The following is an 18530-nucleotide window of genomic DNA, read 5'->3' on the forward strand; positions in this document are numbered from 1 at the left end:
GTGGATTTGTATTCCCCCTGCCACCCCTTTTTGGTCTTGTTTCTTTTCATTCTTTGTTATTTCTCCTCCTTCTGTGTAGTTGCTGATAGAGTTACACTAGGAGAGATTTATTAAAATGGTGATAACCTCACTTCTAAAGGAGGAGATTTTGTGTTGGGGTTCTTAGTCCTGCAGGTACTAGTAAAAGGTTTCTTAGTATATGGTATGTTGATGTACTAGGGGTATCACAGAATAGGTATTAGAACAATTACTAGATGACTTTTATTTTCCAGTATGATTAAATGGTATCATCATTAAAAAAATAATACAAAGACTATTAAGTTGAATTCTCATTGTACCAAAAATCACTGTATCAATCAAAATTTCATTGACCTTTTCATTTGAGCTACAATCAAATCCAAGTACTCCGTCTACCTAAAAACTCATGTAATTACCTTTCAGTAAATTTACAGTTACAGTATTGACATTCAGAGAACAAAAACAAGAAAAGGCCAGACCCAAAAACAAAGCTCTGTTATGTGTGACTTCTATGGAAGGGGTCCGATCGCATCATGTTTACTAGCAGCATTAGCTTGTATTTCTGCAACAAACAATTAATGGAACCGTTGTAACCAAGCTTCTCGCTCCCAAAAGACATAACTTTAACTTGGTTGCACCGCTAGACTATATGCTTTGTGAGATGTTGAAGATGACACTAGGAGAAAGTCATTTTAGGAGAAATAAAAACCACTAGTAAAAATTAATTAGAAGAACTACAATCATATGATATTTTAGAAATATAGAGAGGACAGTGGAAGAGAAGATTTTTGGATAAAAATTCTTTACAAATCATTGGCGAAAAAACTACTAGAAACTCATATCTTGATATTGAAGAGAAAAGATGCAGAAAGAGAACCTAGCTTTGTTGAATGTTAGATTATTTTCTTTCAAAAAATAAAATGATTGTGGTTGAAGTATTACAAGCGCTTCTGTTTATCTCTAAAACAAGTGGAACACAGACCATCAACTCTATAGTACTAATACGTCTTTCTTGTTTTGTTTTTTTTTTTCATATTCAAGGTAATATATACTTACTATTGGTAGTTAATATTAAAGCTAATGAATGATGAGTGCTGGCTTATTTTAAGTATTGGATTACGAGCGACACAAAAATAAGAAAAAAATGAGGAAGGAATTGGACTTGTTGAAGAAGCATGTATACAACAAATCATCTATAAACAAACGATCATCTAATGAAGACAACCAAGCTTATGAGGATGAAAGTGATTCTGACCCTGATGGTTGGTAGTAGTATTGAGGTTTCAAATTTGAAATATTTTGTTTTGGACCATTTTAAGAATCATACATTATTTATGTGGATGTTATGAATTATGTTTTTTTTGTTAGTTGTAATTACATTAGTCTTTGACAAATATTGGGGATTTGAAATAGATATTTGGCTAATTATTAAATGTGTCTAGTGATTTACACGGGAAATATTACTTGAGGATTTTCATGAGGATAAATGCTAAATATTTCTTGCAAACATTTTTTTCTTGCGGATTTACTTGGGGTATTTCGTAGGAATTTCCCAGTAAAATGTCGCAATAAATTTTCTTGTTTAAATTAGGATTTTTCACCTCCAATATTCCTTCAGATTTACTTGAAGATCTTCATTGGGGATTACTTGCGAATTTTTTCCATCATAAGCCGTAGGCGAGTTCCTTTTAATAAAGTTTTTTACCAAATAATTCTAGAAAAATTTTGATTATTAATTGCAAATAAGTTATCTGTGGATTTATTCCGCAACCAAATTATCTAGGGATATTTTAAATCTACATGTACAGTTACCTACAAAGGTTTTTCTATCGGATTCATTTTGCAAGAAAGATCCACAATTTACCTGGGGATTGGACCGCATTATCACTATGGAAATCCCCAGTTAATCAACACTTCTCTTGTGGTGAATTTTTTATTTTTCTCTACCCCTTTAATTAGCCTTATTAGATTCATTTTTCTTTTTTTTTTTAGATTTCTTGACTTTTAGCCGAGGGGTGAAGAAATCCATGTAGAAATTTCAGGTAGAGAAATCAAGGACTGTATTGATATGTGATCAATTATTGATGAATTGATATTTGATTAATATTGTTGTATTGATAATTAATAATGTTAATTACATACTCCTTATATAGGAGAGAATTGTAGAGTCCCAAGTTAGTTATACTTAGAGTCCTACTACAATACTTATTACTAATATAATGATAATAATAATTAAATCCTAATTATGCTATAATTCTAATAGTAATCTAACCCTAGTCATAATATAATTCTAATCATAATTTAATTATAGTCAAAATATAATCCTAATTAACATAGGTAATATAATCCTAATGTGACTCGAACTCTTCAGAAGTGTTGTAACTCTTCATTGACTTCGTTGGACATGTTCCTTCGACATGTTCCAATCCTCAACTTCCTTCTTCATCAAGACTTGTTGTAGACAAGTCAGTCAACTGCGTTGAACATGTTCCTTTGACATGTTCCAATCGTTAGTTTCCTTTTTCCTCAACGTTTTCCGTCAAGCTAGTGAGTAGAGGATGGTTACTCCTTGCTTGCTTTAAATATCCAGCAAAAAAAGAACTTTGAAGACCCAGCAAAAACTTGTTTTGTTAATGCTTCGGTATGTTAATGTTGTTGATTCCTCTTCCCCTGCCTTTTTGGACAGATAACACCATGATATGGTTTTGTTATGACATTTGTTTTTCTCTTTCCTTATATCAAAGCCTGTGAGAAGATCAAATTGATCAAGAGTGGAAATTATGTTATACATAATCTTTTAGCAAAATTAATTGCTTTTGTTGCTTGAATATGAACTTTTTTTTAAACATTCTCACATCTCTCTGTTGAGCAGCCCAAAATTAGTTGTGTGCTTTCTTCGATCAAGGTGCTTGAGATCCAACTCCTTAGTAGCACATCTTTCTCCTTCCAATCATCAATGGTGCCACTATCTTTTGCATTCTTCTTAGCCGCTACAACTTCTCTAGCAGTCTGTCCAGTGGAACAACTACTTTTAATTGATTCATTCTTTGTGATATGAATCAATTGGATGTGTGTCTTATTTATGAGGTATATTATTGGCTTAAGTTTAATGAAGCAAGCGACAATTATTTGGTGAAGTGAGGAAGTTGACATGGTTTTTGATAGAAGTGGTCATAGCAATATGTGGGGGAGTTTTCCATTTTTTTTACGATTAATACTCAGTGAGCGGAAAAACATTCAGCTTTGATACCATGAAAAATTCATGTAGAAATATCATCTAGAGAAATTAAGGATTGTATTGATATATTGATATGTGATCAATTATTAATGAATTGATATTTGATTAATATTGTTGTATTGATAATTAATAAATTTTAATTACATACTCCTTATATAGGAAAGAATTGTAGAGTTCTAAGTTAATTATACTTTATATAGTTGTGAGCGATTAGAGCAAGAGTTCTTTGATCGTTTCTATAGCATAAGACGTGTCGTTAGTATGATGAACTTACAAAGGCTCGTCAAGGTAAAAATGATTCAATTGTTGACTTTATAAATCGTTGGAGAAGTCTAAGCCTCAACTGCAAAGATTGCCTTAGTGAAATTTCTAACATTGAAATATGCATCCAAGGTATAATTGGGGTATTCACTACATTTTGCAAGGATTAAAAAAAGATCAACAATCTTCTAGCTTAGGCTCTGATACCATGTGAAATTAGGTCTTAGACCTAACTCACACCCCAAAGTCTAGCTCTAAGGGAGGAAGATTGTCCAAGGCTTATAAGGAGTCCACCTATCTCATTGAAAATATACTTACACTTTTCATAAAATATTTTTCTTTCTTGACCCTACAAGTTGTTGTACAATTTATTTAGATTACTTTTTCTTTTATATTCCTTCATCAATAGTATAGTTAGACTTAAATGAGAGTTTTGGTAGCAGGATAGAGACGTATACAATTTAAAGTAAATCATCTCTTTAATTATATGTAAAAAAAAAGAAAGTAGTTAAACATCTCTTTAATTATATGTAAAAAAGAAAGTAGTTAAACATCTCTTTAATTATATGTAAAAGAAGAAAGTAGTCAATTGTGAATGATAAGAGTAAGTAATACTATCATTTTAACTTTTTATCGGTGTATTAGCTATCTATGTATTATTTATTCCATCTTCTACTTTGCATAAATAATGTACGAATTTCCTCATAACTTATATATGTTCAGAATTGTCAATCAAACCGCGTATTAACTTTATACGTGAATATCTTTTTTCTTATCCATATTTGGAATGTCGTATTAATTATATCAATGAATGAATTTTTTCTTATCTACCTACCAAACGTCATATAAATTATATACATGAATAATTTTTTTCTTATCCACCTATCAAACGGTATACAAATTCTAATACATGGATAAAACTTGCTTTATATAGCTACCAAACAACCCCCATTGGTGAGCTACCAAATTAAATTTCATTGGTGATTTGAAACATTCATTACCCCTTGACTTTACCAAGCTACCAATTAAGCAACTTTGTAACTTCACATATTTTAAACACGTGAATACACCTAATCACTGATGTAACAATATCTGTAAAGTTTTAGTCTCTATGAAAGTGATTTTTTTGTTATTTTAATAATTTTCTTTATATGATCAAATTTTTTTTTTATTTTCACCGTAATATTATATTCTGATTTTCTTTAATCTAATTATATTTTTGTTTATTCACTTTTTATATTCAACTCAAGAAAAATTAGTATAACATGTTTTTTCCAACAAATGTTGTGTATCGAATAGAACAAACAAAACTAAACAAGCCCAGATTAAGTCAAATTATTGCTATTTTTTTTTATTTTAGCCTACCTCATTAATTAAGAATTAAGAGACTTAGTGAATTGAATTAGTACCAAAAAACCCCTTGTTGAGGAAAAAGGAAACTGACGATGAACATATCAAAGGATCATGTCCAACGTAGTTGACTGACTTGTCTACAACAAGTGTTGATGAAACAGGAAGTTGAGGATTAGAACATGTCCAACGAAGTTGACTGACGAGTTACAACAGTTCTGAAGAGTTAGAGTCTAACTAGGATTAGATTACCTATGTTAGTTACGATTATATTTCGACTATAATTAAATTATGATTAGAATTATATTATGACTAGGATTAGATTACTATTAGAATTATAACACAATTAAGATTTTATTATTATTATTATTATTATTATTATTATTATATTAGTAATAAGTATTATAGTAGGACTCTAAATATAATTAACTTAGGACTCTACAATTTTATCCTATATAAAGGAGTATGTAATTAACATTATTAATTATCAATACAACAATGTTAATCAAATATCAATTCATTAATAATTTATCACATATTACTATATCAATACAATCCTTGATTTCTCTATATGAGATTTTCTCATGGTATTAGAGCTTAAAGCTCTTCCGCTCACTGAGTATTGATTATAAAAAGAAAACAAAAAACTCCCCCATATATTGCTATGACCACTTCTATCAAAAACCATGTCAACCTCTTCACTTCACCAAATAATTGTCGCTTGCTTCATTAAACTTAAACCAGCAAAATCCCTCAACGGGACACCTCCGTCGATGCATATTGTAGAAAAATTGCCATCATCAATTTTGCTGGGAAAACTGCAGAGGTTGGTCCTTTGTCTAAGTTTGAAGATGCCAGTGCGCTCTACCAAGTGAGTGATAAACAAACCGGCGATAATTATTTTGGTCATTTGGTTTGTTTGGGAGGACCAGGTTCTAACAAATGACTTCTTTTCTAGTTATAGTTGACACTTGAGCAAAGTAAATAAATTAACGTAGATCTCTTCTCTCAATTATAAATAAACAAACTATTTCAACCACTTGACTTATTCATTGTTGACTTTATACAACGAAACCTTTTTCATTTTATTTATTGGATCTAGCAAGTTGGATTGACCAGGACATGAACTCAAATATGCAAAGAAAGTAAAAGTTCCAACAACCATGAAACATATAAAACATTCAATATCTTTGTGAGAATAAATAAAAATGCTATTAACATATAAATGAAGGCCTTAAACATATAAAGGTACAGGGGTGGGTTGTTTTTTGATTGAGCTGATGGGTTCTTTGGTTTCTTTTTGGAATGGAAGTTTGGGCCGGGCCGGGTCAAAAAAATAAAAATATGTGGGCTGCTGGAGTTAATTGGCTGGAAATAAAGGGAAATGGGTTGAGTTTTTGGGCTGAGAGAAATAAAGGCTCAAAACATTGGTCTCTAAATGGGTTTAAGGGAAAAGGGGTATCTCTTTGAAATTTAAGAAATAGTCAAACTAAATTTAATTTACGAAATTTGATTAAAATTTAAATAAGACGAATTAATATTAATTAATTAACAAGCTTCTTAATTTTAACAAAAATAAAATAATTAATTTAATCATAAACTTGTGATTCAAAAATATAATCATAATTTTAACTTAATGAATTTTAATAGAATACTTACTAAATTAAAATCTTTTTGAGATGATTTATTGAATCATAAAATATTCTAATTATATACATAATTATGTAAAATATATATATTATCTAAAAATTATAAGAAATGGCAAAACCATTAAGAATAACGCAAACTTTATATTTTTTCTTCAAAATTTATAAAACTAATTATTTTAAATTGTTTGAAAATTCGGAAGCTCATACCGTAAAGGGTCAAAATTGGGTATCAACAACTGTGTTGTATCTTATCGGTCAAATTCTAAATCGTCTAGAGTTGGGTGTTTTAGTGAGCGGTGTTGTATCTACTTAAGAAAAGTTTAAGTTATCTAGGGGTGATAGCTTAGTGGGCAGTGTTGTATCTGCTTAGGCTCTTTAAGTAATGGGTAGAATACTCGGCCGTGATATTTATAACAATTTCTTACATTAGTTGTAACTAGTAATGAAACAGTTGAAAATCATGTGCAACAAGTCATTGTTATACTCCTTGAGTAAGGAAATTTCCACGTAAACTGCTTGTGGTGTGTTTTCCTTGTTGTTTACTGTTCTGCACTGTTCTTGTTATGTGAAGGGACCGCACTAATTCTGAACGCACAATGATGAATGATGTGTAAGTAAATGTAGTCCATAATGTGTTTGAGAAAATGACATTTTTTGTATGATTGAATCCATATTAGAAATAACAAACAAAAACCTTAAAAGAGTAAATTAGTTGGTAAAAGCAAAGGCTATATGTCCCAAAAAGTTATGTTATTTTAAAGAGATTGAGTGTAGCATTAATAAGGAGACAATAAAGGCAGCCATTATGAACTTATCAACTATTCTTATTTTTATATTATTTTTTTGATCTAGTACAACATTCATTGCATTTTGAAATTTTATTGGGATTTGAATATCATTAGATTTTGGAAATTTTTTATGCAATATGGACCTACAAAAAAGGTTTTGAAATACTCTAGTTAATACTATTTGAAGTTGAGTAGAAAAAAGGTATTTGAACAAAAATACAAATAAATTTTTATGAGTGAGAATATGAAAGAACTTGAAAAACTCTTAAGAATAAAGATCGGATTGATGCATTCAATTGATGGTGTGAAACTTCCTAATATTGAATTCCAAAAAATAGGAGAGACTCCCTACATTTTTTTGATCCGTCTCAAGCTTAAGTGAAAACTTGGTGCGAGTGAAAGTGTAATGTATTGGAGACTCAAGATCACAAGCAAACTTGGTGTAACAATTCATATTCATTTGCAATACATGTTCTTAGTTATTAAACTAGACACGTAACTTCATGTCTTTCCAAACTTTAAATTCTATATTTTAAGTTTGACGTTAAATTAACAGGTCAAATTGAACAAGTGAAATCATCAATTAGAAATTCATAAATTAAGAAGACAGGACAAAGAAGAATACTATACCCTAATTATTAATAGATAGAATAGGTTGGTAATTAAAATACAGTATTTAGTAGATATAATATAATCTTAATTTTAGTAGTTACATCTGAAATATTTGCTAATGATAGTGTTATCCCCGATATAAAGGATGATAATCTAATCGCATTACCTTTTTGTCCCTTCCTAATTAGCCTATCCTCACTCTTAAGCAGTGAAAATATTAGCACTTTATCATATATTATATAAAATTATATAATATAGTACAGTACTTAATTTTTTAATTTTTTTTTTTTTTGGGATTTTTGTTTATTTGTAAATTTTAGGGGCCCAGGGGCAAGAAAACCCGGAGTTGTGCTGTCCACTATCCATGTTTTGGCTCTCTCATTTTGGGAAATTACTAGCTTCTTTAATTCATTTGTTTTAATGTAAAAAAAATAAATATACCTTTTTTAAAAATAAAAATAAAAAGGTGAAGTGGCTCCTTCATAATATGCTAAGACGGAATATTATTTGTTTTGAATAGCCTCTCTAACTCGAAAATAATCTTTCTATATTTCAGATAAAGATTGAATTCGTAAAATATACTATCCTCATAGTTGTTGACCTTAAAAATTATATTTAATATATTATTGGTGAAATATTAAAGACGATAAATGAGGCAAAGTTTAAAAGAGGCAGGTGATATTGATGATAATAACAATAATAATAATAATAAGCCGAAATTGTTTGGGATTATTTGTTCTTTAATAGATACTAAAATAAAACTAGGCAACTCTTTTGTATTTATAAGGTTTTTATACGGTAACTTTTGACATAAGAGATTTTAAAAAATTGACAAAGTTGATCCATTAGATTTGGGGATTTGCTTAAATAAGTCCTTTAAAATTGCTCTTGCAGTGTTTGGTCCTTAACATTAAATTAATTTCAACACTTCTGGTCCACATCAAAATATTAAGAAGTTTTGTCTACTAGACTTAATGGGAATCGTAAAAGAATTCTTTCTACGGGAATTTCACGTATGGGCGTTGTGGTTTATGCAATTTTTGTTGATTTTGGTCTATTTTTAATATTTAATATATTTTTAGGTGTAATTATTTGCTATCGTTTATTGTTTCTCTATTTAACTGTATTTTCTTATCAATTTTTATTTAAAAAAAATTATTTCACTGTTTATATTAAACGAAACATTTAGAATTTGTTAAAATATTTGTACGACCAAAAATGCTCACCTTCGAAAACTTAAAAGGACCAAAAACTATAACATTTCATTTAAGACACTATATTATATTTTAATGTAACCCTCTCCAAATATAATCAAGGAATCACTTGTCTCATTTTAATATCTCTTGGTTATTCATATGAGAATATAACCACTTCAATTTTCACGTGACACTAAAGACAATATATTCGAAAAAAATTTATACGTGAAATTTAAAAATTAAAATATAAATTACACATAAATTTTACTTTTATTTCGTAAAACTAGAGAAGATTTAATTTACTCCTATTAAAATAATTTTCTCTTTTTAATCTTTGCATGTATGCACTGTAACATGTCAGAGTTAAACGTGTGAGTTACTTGGATCCAAATGGAACCTTTATTTACATGAAAAATTGCACGTTTCTATCGACAATGTATTTAGTTTTTTTTTTTTTTTGCAAAGTTGTATACATAATATAATATTGTCGACTGATATTCTTTGCATTGCTTCTATTAAGCTCTATTCAGTCGAGGCTCGATTGGGCTCGATTAAATTTAGCTTAACTTATATCTTGACTTGCTTATGTTCCGATCCCAATAAAACTGATTTGATTTAATTAAAATTTTACTTAATTCAATTCAAGCTTGGTCGAGCCAGCTTGATCACAATTGAAGTACAAGAAAGTGAAAACGCATTTTTAAAAGATGTGATTAAAAAATATTTTAATATATTTCACATATTTTTAGTTTAGAATTGTTAAATTTAAAAAAATCTTTATTTTTTGAGAGAACTACTTAAAGCACCTTTGAAGTTGGTGTAAATTATAAGTTTTATTTCTGAATTATTGACAACTTTTAAAACAACCCTCTACTTGACTAGCTAAACTTAGATACGCCCTCAATCTAATACGATAACGTAGTGAGTAATTTCAAATTTTTGTAGGAGTATGTAACTCTTAATAAAAACCCGGAAAAACATATTGAATTTAAAATATTCCTTGATATATTTAAGTTTAGTAAATCAATAAAATAATCATTTTTAAGCCTGACAATAATTTTGAAATCACACTAATAATCCGTGCTTAACTTAAGGATATTTCAATACTTCTCTTATTTTTTAGGAAAATAGTTTGAAATATATCTGAACTTCTCTCTTATTTTTAACCTCCCTAAACTATTTAACAGTGTATTTTAAAGGTATATATGTGCTCACGTGGACAAAAGAAATATTGCATAGTTACAAATAATAATGTGTCCACGTGGACATATATATACCTTTAATATAAACTATTAAATAGTTCAGATAGGTAAAAAGTCCTCCATGAAATTTGGTATCGTAACAATAATTTCAACCAAAATTAAATAATTTTTCAGACGTTTTCCTTATTTTTTATAAAAACAAATGGAGTACTTATGAGTAGTTAGTATATATACATACTCCTTGTATATATGTGTATAATATATAATGTATATGATGTGAATAGAACTCCGTAGTTTGTGGGGGTTGTGTTTGGGACTACGTATTTATGTGCCCCAAGGCCCGGCAGCCACCACCTGAGACCCTACCCACCATCTTTTTCTTACTTATTTTTTAACATTCTTAAAATTATTTATCCAAAACAATTTATTCTGTTCGATTAATTCAAATTTATATTATACATTGTAATAGTTCTTAATTATTATTTCTTTCACGATCCTTTCAATTGTTATTATTATATCAATGTATTATATAGTAATTGCTTCATTTCACTCATTTCTTTCGTAAGAGTATTATTTTCTACTTTTATATATGATATGAATCGACCATTCGATCATTATTTTATATAAATTGGGGTCATTGATTCTTCTTATTCATTGTTGTTTGTGGGTGTATATTCAATGTATAGTAGATGTATAATTATTATATATTGGTTATATAATAATTAATTATATTTGTAAAAATTCGTTAAAGATAGAGATTGGAATTATTTATTTTCACAAATTTCTTTTTGGACTATTGTATATTGAAAAACAATTTGATTACTTCGTGGACAAAACTTCAAATTTTGGATACGATGTATTTCTTACATGTCTACTTCTTTAATAGTAACCTCCGTTGTACCCTTCATACATTCTTTAAGTAATGATAATACACTTTGCCTTTAATTTGGACCCAAACTTCAATATTTTTTTTGTTTCTTTTAATATGTGATTTCACTGTCTATATTTGCAAAATAGACAATATTGTTATATGCGTTGCGGGCGCAAATAGTTTCTGTATATCAAATTATTTTTAAAATTAATTATAAGAAAGTCGCATTGATATACATGAGATTCATAATCCTAAAAAAAAGATAATGTACCTAAAATAAGATATAAGAATAATAAATTGTGTAAAAAATAAATTTCTTTCAACAATTATATAAGCAACTCAAATTCTTATACTTAATATTTTGGAGGAACAACATATTTGATTATTTTTCTAGTTAGTGATGATTTGTGAGAGTTCAAAGTGTACACCTAAATCTAATGTAAACCCTTGAAATTGCTGCCTAGTCCCTTCATTCTTATTTATATGTTATTTTAGATTTCAAGTCTCTTAATAGTAAATTTTATTATTTGATATATCAATATGTATAGAATGGTTTAAAGTTCTGAATATGGACATAATCCTAATTTCATAGTTCGTTCAACTATCCTTGCCACTACATTACTATTCTATGGATAATGGTAATTTAGATATTTCAAGTCTCTTAAGAAATTATATAAGTTTATTATTGTACTAATTTATTGTTTAGTATTCTCTTGAAGTCAAATTTTCAATAAATGAACATAAATTCGTTTATTTTGAATTTTTATTAGTTAAATTAACCGATCAATATCAATTACTAATGACTTAGCTTTGTTATGTTGATCAAATTCATACTTCGAAGGCTAATAACTCTTGAAGATATAATAAGCAGAACAATAGTATTATTTATATATTGATTTTGTGAAAGAACAAGTATTAAGAAACATCTATTTTTAATAAAACAATACACAAATAGGAACGGAGAAAGTAATATCAAATACAAAAATTGACGTAACCTAATTAACTTGGAGTAAAGGCACTCTGCGTCTCGTAAATCCAAGTTTACAAGTTAATTAATCCGATAATTATGGAAGTTGTCTTGTGCCAAAGACACCTATTGGTCCATTAATAACCGGATAATTTAATTACTAGTAAAAATTACTTAATTAGTAAAATTATTATTCGAAAAGTGAGTTTCCTTTATTTGAGGTCCTCGTCACCTTAGTGGTCCTTCTGCGTTTCTTCTAATCTCTATTTTTTTATTAAGAAAAATAATAATAAACAAACAACTCTTTTTACTCACTCCTCCCAAATTAGTTATCGTGTTTCATATTTGAGAGTCAAATTATTTAAATCCTAATCAACATCTTTAAAAAATGTATTTTTCATCCAATTGACATGAAAAAAAGTAATAATTTATATTGTGAAATTAGGTTTTAAGTCTAACTCACACCTCAAAAGCTAACGCAAAAGAAGAAGGATTGTCCAAGCCTTATAAGGAGTCTACTCGTCTCATTAACCATCGATGTGGGAATTTTGTCAATCTTTAACACCCTACCTCACGCCCAATGCTTAGCATCTGGTGCATGGACAAATTTGATTTTGGGGGGCCCAACATTGGGTGAGATGGGTCCTACTCTGATACCATGTTTAATTAGGTCTTAGGCCTAACTTACACTCCAAAAGCTAGCTCAGAAGGAAGATTATCCAAGCCTTATAAGGAGTCCACCCATTTCATTAACTACCGATGTGAGACTTTTGTCATTCTTTAACATATATTAATTGTTCAAACTAAATATCTAAATTTTAATTATAAAATATTAAATTATTAAAGACGACATATGACAACTAATTTAAAACGAAAGAGTCCGCGGAAAAAGATTAGTTTTTTAATCTTTTAACTTTTAGTTGTACAAAAAGATGGTAGAAAAAAATGTTTACAAGACATGCATGCACATGCTACATGTGATTACTTCAAGCAAAAAAGATAAACTTAATTATCTTAGCTAATTGCCTGCCGTCCAAACTTAATTAAGAAAGAGTTGAGTCATATGCAGACGTATAAAAATATTTACAGAATTACATTAATTATTACTATATTTATAAGTAAATCTCGTTATAAGTAATTAATTGAATTAATTATAAGCACTAATTGATAATTAGTAAAATAATTAAATAACATACTATTACCTTTAGTAATATTTAAATAATCTGACAAGGTAGTTTTATAAATTTTGACTTAACGTGAGGCATGTATATTTAATTCCAAAGCACAATAGTGTGATACATATTTTAATAACTTGAAGGTTTTTATTTTTTATTTAAGTTTGAAGCTAGAGTACTCCAATTTTAGCTATGGATTCGACCTAATCCAATAATATTTGTTAAAATTTTATCTTTATATTAAAATCTTAATAACTATATAATTTATATAAAATTTATTTATACTCTAGTGATAAGTTGTAAATTTATAATTATAGAGGCATAATGCATTTTTGCCTTTTCGAATTTATGTAGCGATGTGATAGAGTTAGGAAGTTTTGGTTATGAAAGTAGTATAACAAAGATAGGTAGCGTCTCTATATCATATAATTTATTTTTAACACATTAATTTCTTTTTGAAAAAATAAATGAATTATATTCATCCAACTTAAAAGTCCTATGTTTATTTTGATTTAGTACGATGTTAACTAAAATAATAATTAAGTAGTGTGTATGAAAGTTATTGCTCCAATTTAAGTTGTTGTGTCTAATTCTGCTCGATATTTTGTGCGGGAGCAACTTATAGGAAGTATATTATGGATACACAATAATTGGGAGGCGGCCCTCTTATATTACGTAAAGAAATGAATTTAGGATTTAAATCAAACTCAAAAGATAGTTTATGACGTAGATAGTCTAACACTATATAAGCAGACTATTTATTTTATTATATTAACCATGAACTTGAGATGAGTCGTCACATATAAAGAAATAGATCTAGCAGATAATTCAAACCTTAATGTTAGTTAGCTCATGAAGATTATCAAACATCATCCATCTCATTAATTATCGATATGAGACACTTTAATATTTCACCTCGCGTCTAGGATTGGATATCTATAGCATAAAAATAATTACATGTTCATAGCTCAATCCAAAGTAATTAAAAAAATCCTCATTCTCTCAAAAAATTATTGTCGATAACCCCCTTCCCCCCAATTCATTAAGACTGATATCTTTCACATAACTAATACAAAATTAGTATATATCATTCTTAATCATATCATTAGAGCTGATAATTTTGCTTAATTAATATCAAATCAGTATATACACTGTATTAGTATCATTAAAGTTTGTTGTTCAGAAATTACTCATTATGCAATGAAAACTCTAAGAGTGTTTATATATATATATATATATAGAGAGAGAGAGAGATATATATATATAGATATATATATAGATATATATATATATATATATATATTTCATGTTAGTAATTATTTTTTCTTTTTGCGATATTTACTTGATTTCCCCGTAATTTATTGGGGGGGGGGGGCATTATTAACAAAATATAACTCAAAGTTTCACATATATGAATATGTAGAAACTTTATAGATTGTGTACATCGATTAAAGAGCAATATGTACATCAAAATAGCGCAAGTATTAACTATTAAGAATAAGATAGATGTTAATTTCTCTAAATTCTTTTATGATTTAATTTAAGATATTAAATATTCTGAGACATATTATTATTATTATTATTATAAAATGTTAAGTGGATGTGGTGCTCATCATTTCAATATACATTTCTAAAAAGTTAATTAACAAGTGATGAATGCGATCCTAACTGTCATAACCATGTTTAGCACTAATCAATAATGTCTTAATTAATAAAAACAATAGTTAATGATCAAAAAGCATTTTTCTTTTATAAAAGGAAAAATTAAGGAAAGAAAATAAAGCTAGTTTTGGAATGATTCAAATAAATGTTCCACGTGTCAAGATGTAGATGACGTGGACCTATGCTGAGTCAGCAAACATCACATGGGTAAGAGGTAAAAAAAAAACTATGCTTCTCAAAGCCATGTGGACAAAGTTGAAACTACAAGACAGAGGAGACTTAGATGTGTCTTAGTTGTACAATTGCATTAAATTAAACATAATATATTTAAATAATAATTATATTTATCACACACCATGTCCATCCAACTAATTGTTTTTCTTTTATTATCATTCACGGAGCCAGATAAGTCTAAGGGGTTCATTCGAAACACATTACTTATATATGGATGAGATTGTTTTTATATGTATATATCAGAAATGTTAAATTCTTAGTATTTTGAGCTTTTTTAATGAAAATTTTGATTCCGTTATTCAATGAGAGATGGAATGGAGTTACATCTAAATAAATGATTGAAGTTCGCTCTATTTTTTCATTTTTTTATTACTTGCCACCATTTTTTTTAATATTTTAATTTAATTTCTCAAAAATAATGTCTAAGGTAGATTCCTTTAACCCAACCAACCCATTATCAAATTTGACATACTAATAATAAGCACAAGAGCCAAGACAAAATCTAACAGTTCTCACCAATTATCATTTCCCTTTAATCTGATTCACTAAATATAAAATGTTGAAAAAGCATAAATATTGCTCTATAAATTATTCAATGAAAAGAGGAAAAAAAAATTGTGGTGGAAATTTGGGCCACTTGTTAAAATCAGAAATTTTTTGAATCCTTATTTAGTACTCCTTTTGTCAAAGGTTGATTAAGATTTTAGCATGTTCATTGGGAAAATATTGTATGTGAAATAGAGTTTGTCATATTATATTTAATTATTTATTGAAAACTAAATATTTTTCTTTATTTTCATTAACTTGTTCAATATAATAACTTTTTTAAATTTTTCGTTTTAGCAAATTAAGAGAAAACTTATTTTTTCAAACTTTAATTTGATCATTATGTAACTATTTCTTAAATTAAATAAAGTTTATTAGTTTAATTTAATTTAAAATTTTAAAATATAATTAATTGTGTCTTAATTTTAATCATTGTCACTCAATATCTTAATGACTTTTTGAAGAAGCATGCGGCAAAGAAAATAGCTTATGTTCACAATTTTTTCGTACAATTTCAAAAAATATCATAAATTAAAGAGATGATATGCAAATAACTTATAAAAATAACTTCTTAAAAATTGTAATAGCTAAATTAATGCATTTTATATACTAAATCTCAAATGAAATAAAATCTTTCGTTCTCTATTTATATTTCTTGTTGCCTTATATTTTATTATTTCATTATACATTTGAATTTTTTTTTATAAATAAAATAAAAGGCGTAATAATTAACAAATAACTGGTAGAGGGAAAAGTCAGAAATGCCACTTATAATGACTAGGTGCCGCAACAAATATTACTTGGGAATAAACTATATTATATATTTTTATTTTTATTTTATAAAAAAAGGTATATTTAATAAATGATAAGTATATGTATATATTAAGCTGTGGAACTTTAAAAAGTAGCCCCACAATCATTTCATAGGAAATTGATCCATTTTCCAGACACGATATTTAATTTTTCTTCTACTTCTTGTTGGATCTGGTTATTTACATAAATCAACTTCAAATATCCTAAGATATATTATTTTTTTCCATATTAATTATTAAAAAAAAAGCTCATAATTATAAACCTTATATTTTATAGGTTCCAATTTAATAATCACGAGGACCTTCATCTTTAGTTTCACACTTTAATTTCTCTAAGTGCCTCTCCATTTTAGAAAATTTAAATATGTATAGAAAAGAAATAAAGTGATAAATAAAAATATAAATAATGTTAAAGAATTATAAAGGAGTGTATTGGCTCTCACGTTCCAAACGCCAATTTTTGTTGAAGTTTCAAATTTACATATTCAATAAAAACATGCACATAATTTATTTTTAATAAAATACTTCAATTTGAGACTTCGTCATTTTGACTTCTATTTCCTTTACTTGATCAACTAGCAAATTATTGTTTGAAAATCAAGAATAACATTGTTGAGTCAGCTTAAAATTTTTGGTATATTCATTAAAAAAAATATAAATGAAAATTCACGAGCAAGAACATTTTAATTCTTTTTAAACAAAGAATTCGACAAAATTTGTTATGACTAATGATATGGTTAAATTTATGAGCAAGGAAACTGATATATATTATTTTGCAATAAAATCATTCTATATAAATATAAGTTTCTCGAACAAATTATAATCTGAATCAACAAAGAATTCGTATCGATTTAATATTATTCATGACTAATTTAATATGATAATTTGATTATATATTGCATATAATTATATCGACCTACTATGATTTATATGCCAAAAAATATTTCTATAAAAATTTCAATGTAAATAGCATCACAAATGTACTTCTCTATACAAATTTACCCAAAAATCCGTACACAATCGCATCGATTGGTGGTGGGGCCCGACGTCAAACACGTCATCAATCAAAATCCATTTCTCATATTAATTATCATATTTTATTTTCAAATTTTAATTATTTATTATTTTTAATTTTCTGAAAATTATATTATGCTTAAGATATTAATTTTTTAATCATATGATCGTAGAAGTATTACAATGAATACTATTCTCATATAATTTTAAGGTATAAATTTATATTTAAAATATTATATATATTCATGATTCAACCAATCAAACAACAAATTCAAATATTTTAGACATACCAAACCCACTTAAAAAAATATGCTTTTAATGCTATTACTATTATTGTGTGATAACAAACCTTCCACATAACGTCTTTAACATATTTTAGAGATTTAAATTGCAACGTGTTAAAGAATTAGTTCAATTAATTATTTTAGTACTTATTTGACCCAATATATCTTTTTCATCGTGCAATTTTATTTTATTTTTATAGAAAACCTTGCACACTTTTTTCTCGAAAGTTTCATTAGAGGGAATTTTCTGAAAAACTTTTAGGACAAAAGTTCTAACAAATATTCAACAAAATTTTCATGAAAAGGAAAATCTCCAAAATCACTATATAACTTTAGTTAATACACAAATATAATTTAGTCACTACTAACTTGTAACACATACAAATGTTTATAAGGATTTTTCATTTGTAGACTACAAAAGAAATAGTCAACTTGACATTATAATCTTTTCCATTAATTGAGACTTAACCTAATTGGAAGAATGAAAAAAGATGTAGAAAGGGAACGCATTGCACATATTATTATCCCTAGCAAGACAATATAAATATGCATTATTTAAGACAAAATTGCATTCATATCTTATTATATCCTATTAAGACAACATAAAATTTGTCTAACATACCATTTATAATATTTCAAGTACTTTAAAAG

Source organism: Solanum lycopersicum, chromosome 8, assembly GCF_036512215.1.
Source record: "Solanum lycopersicum chromosome 8, SLM_r2.1".
In the NCBI taxonomy this organism is placed as follows: Eukaryota; Viridiplantae; Streptophyta; class Magnoliopsida; order Solanales; family Solanaceae; genus Solanum; species Solanum lycopersicum.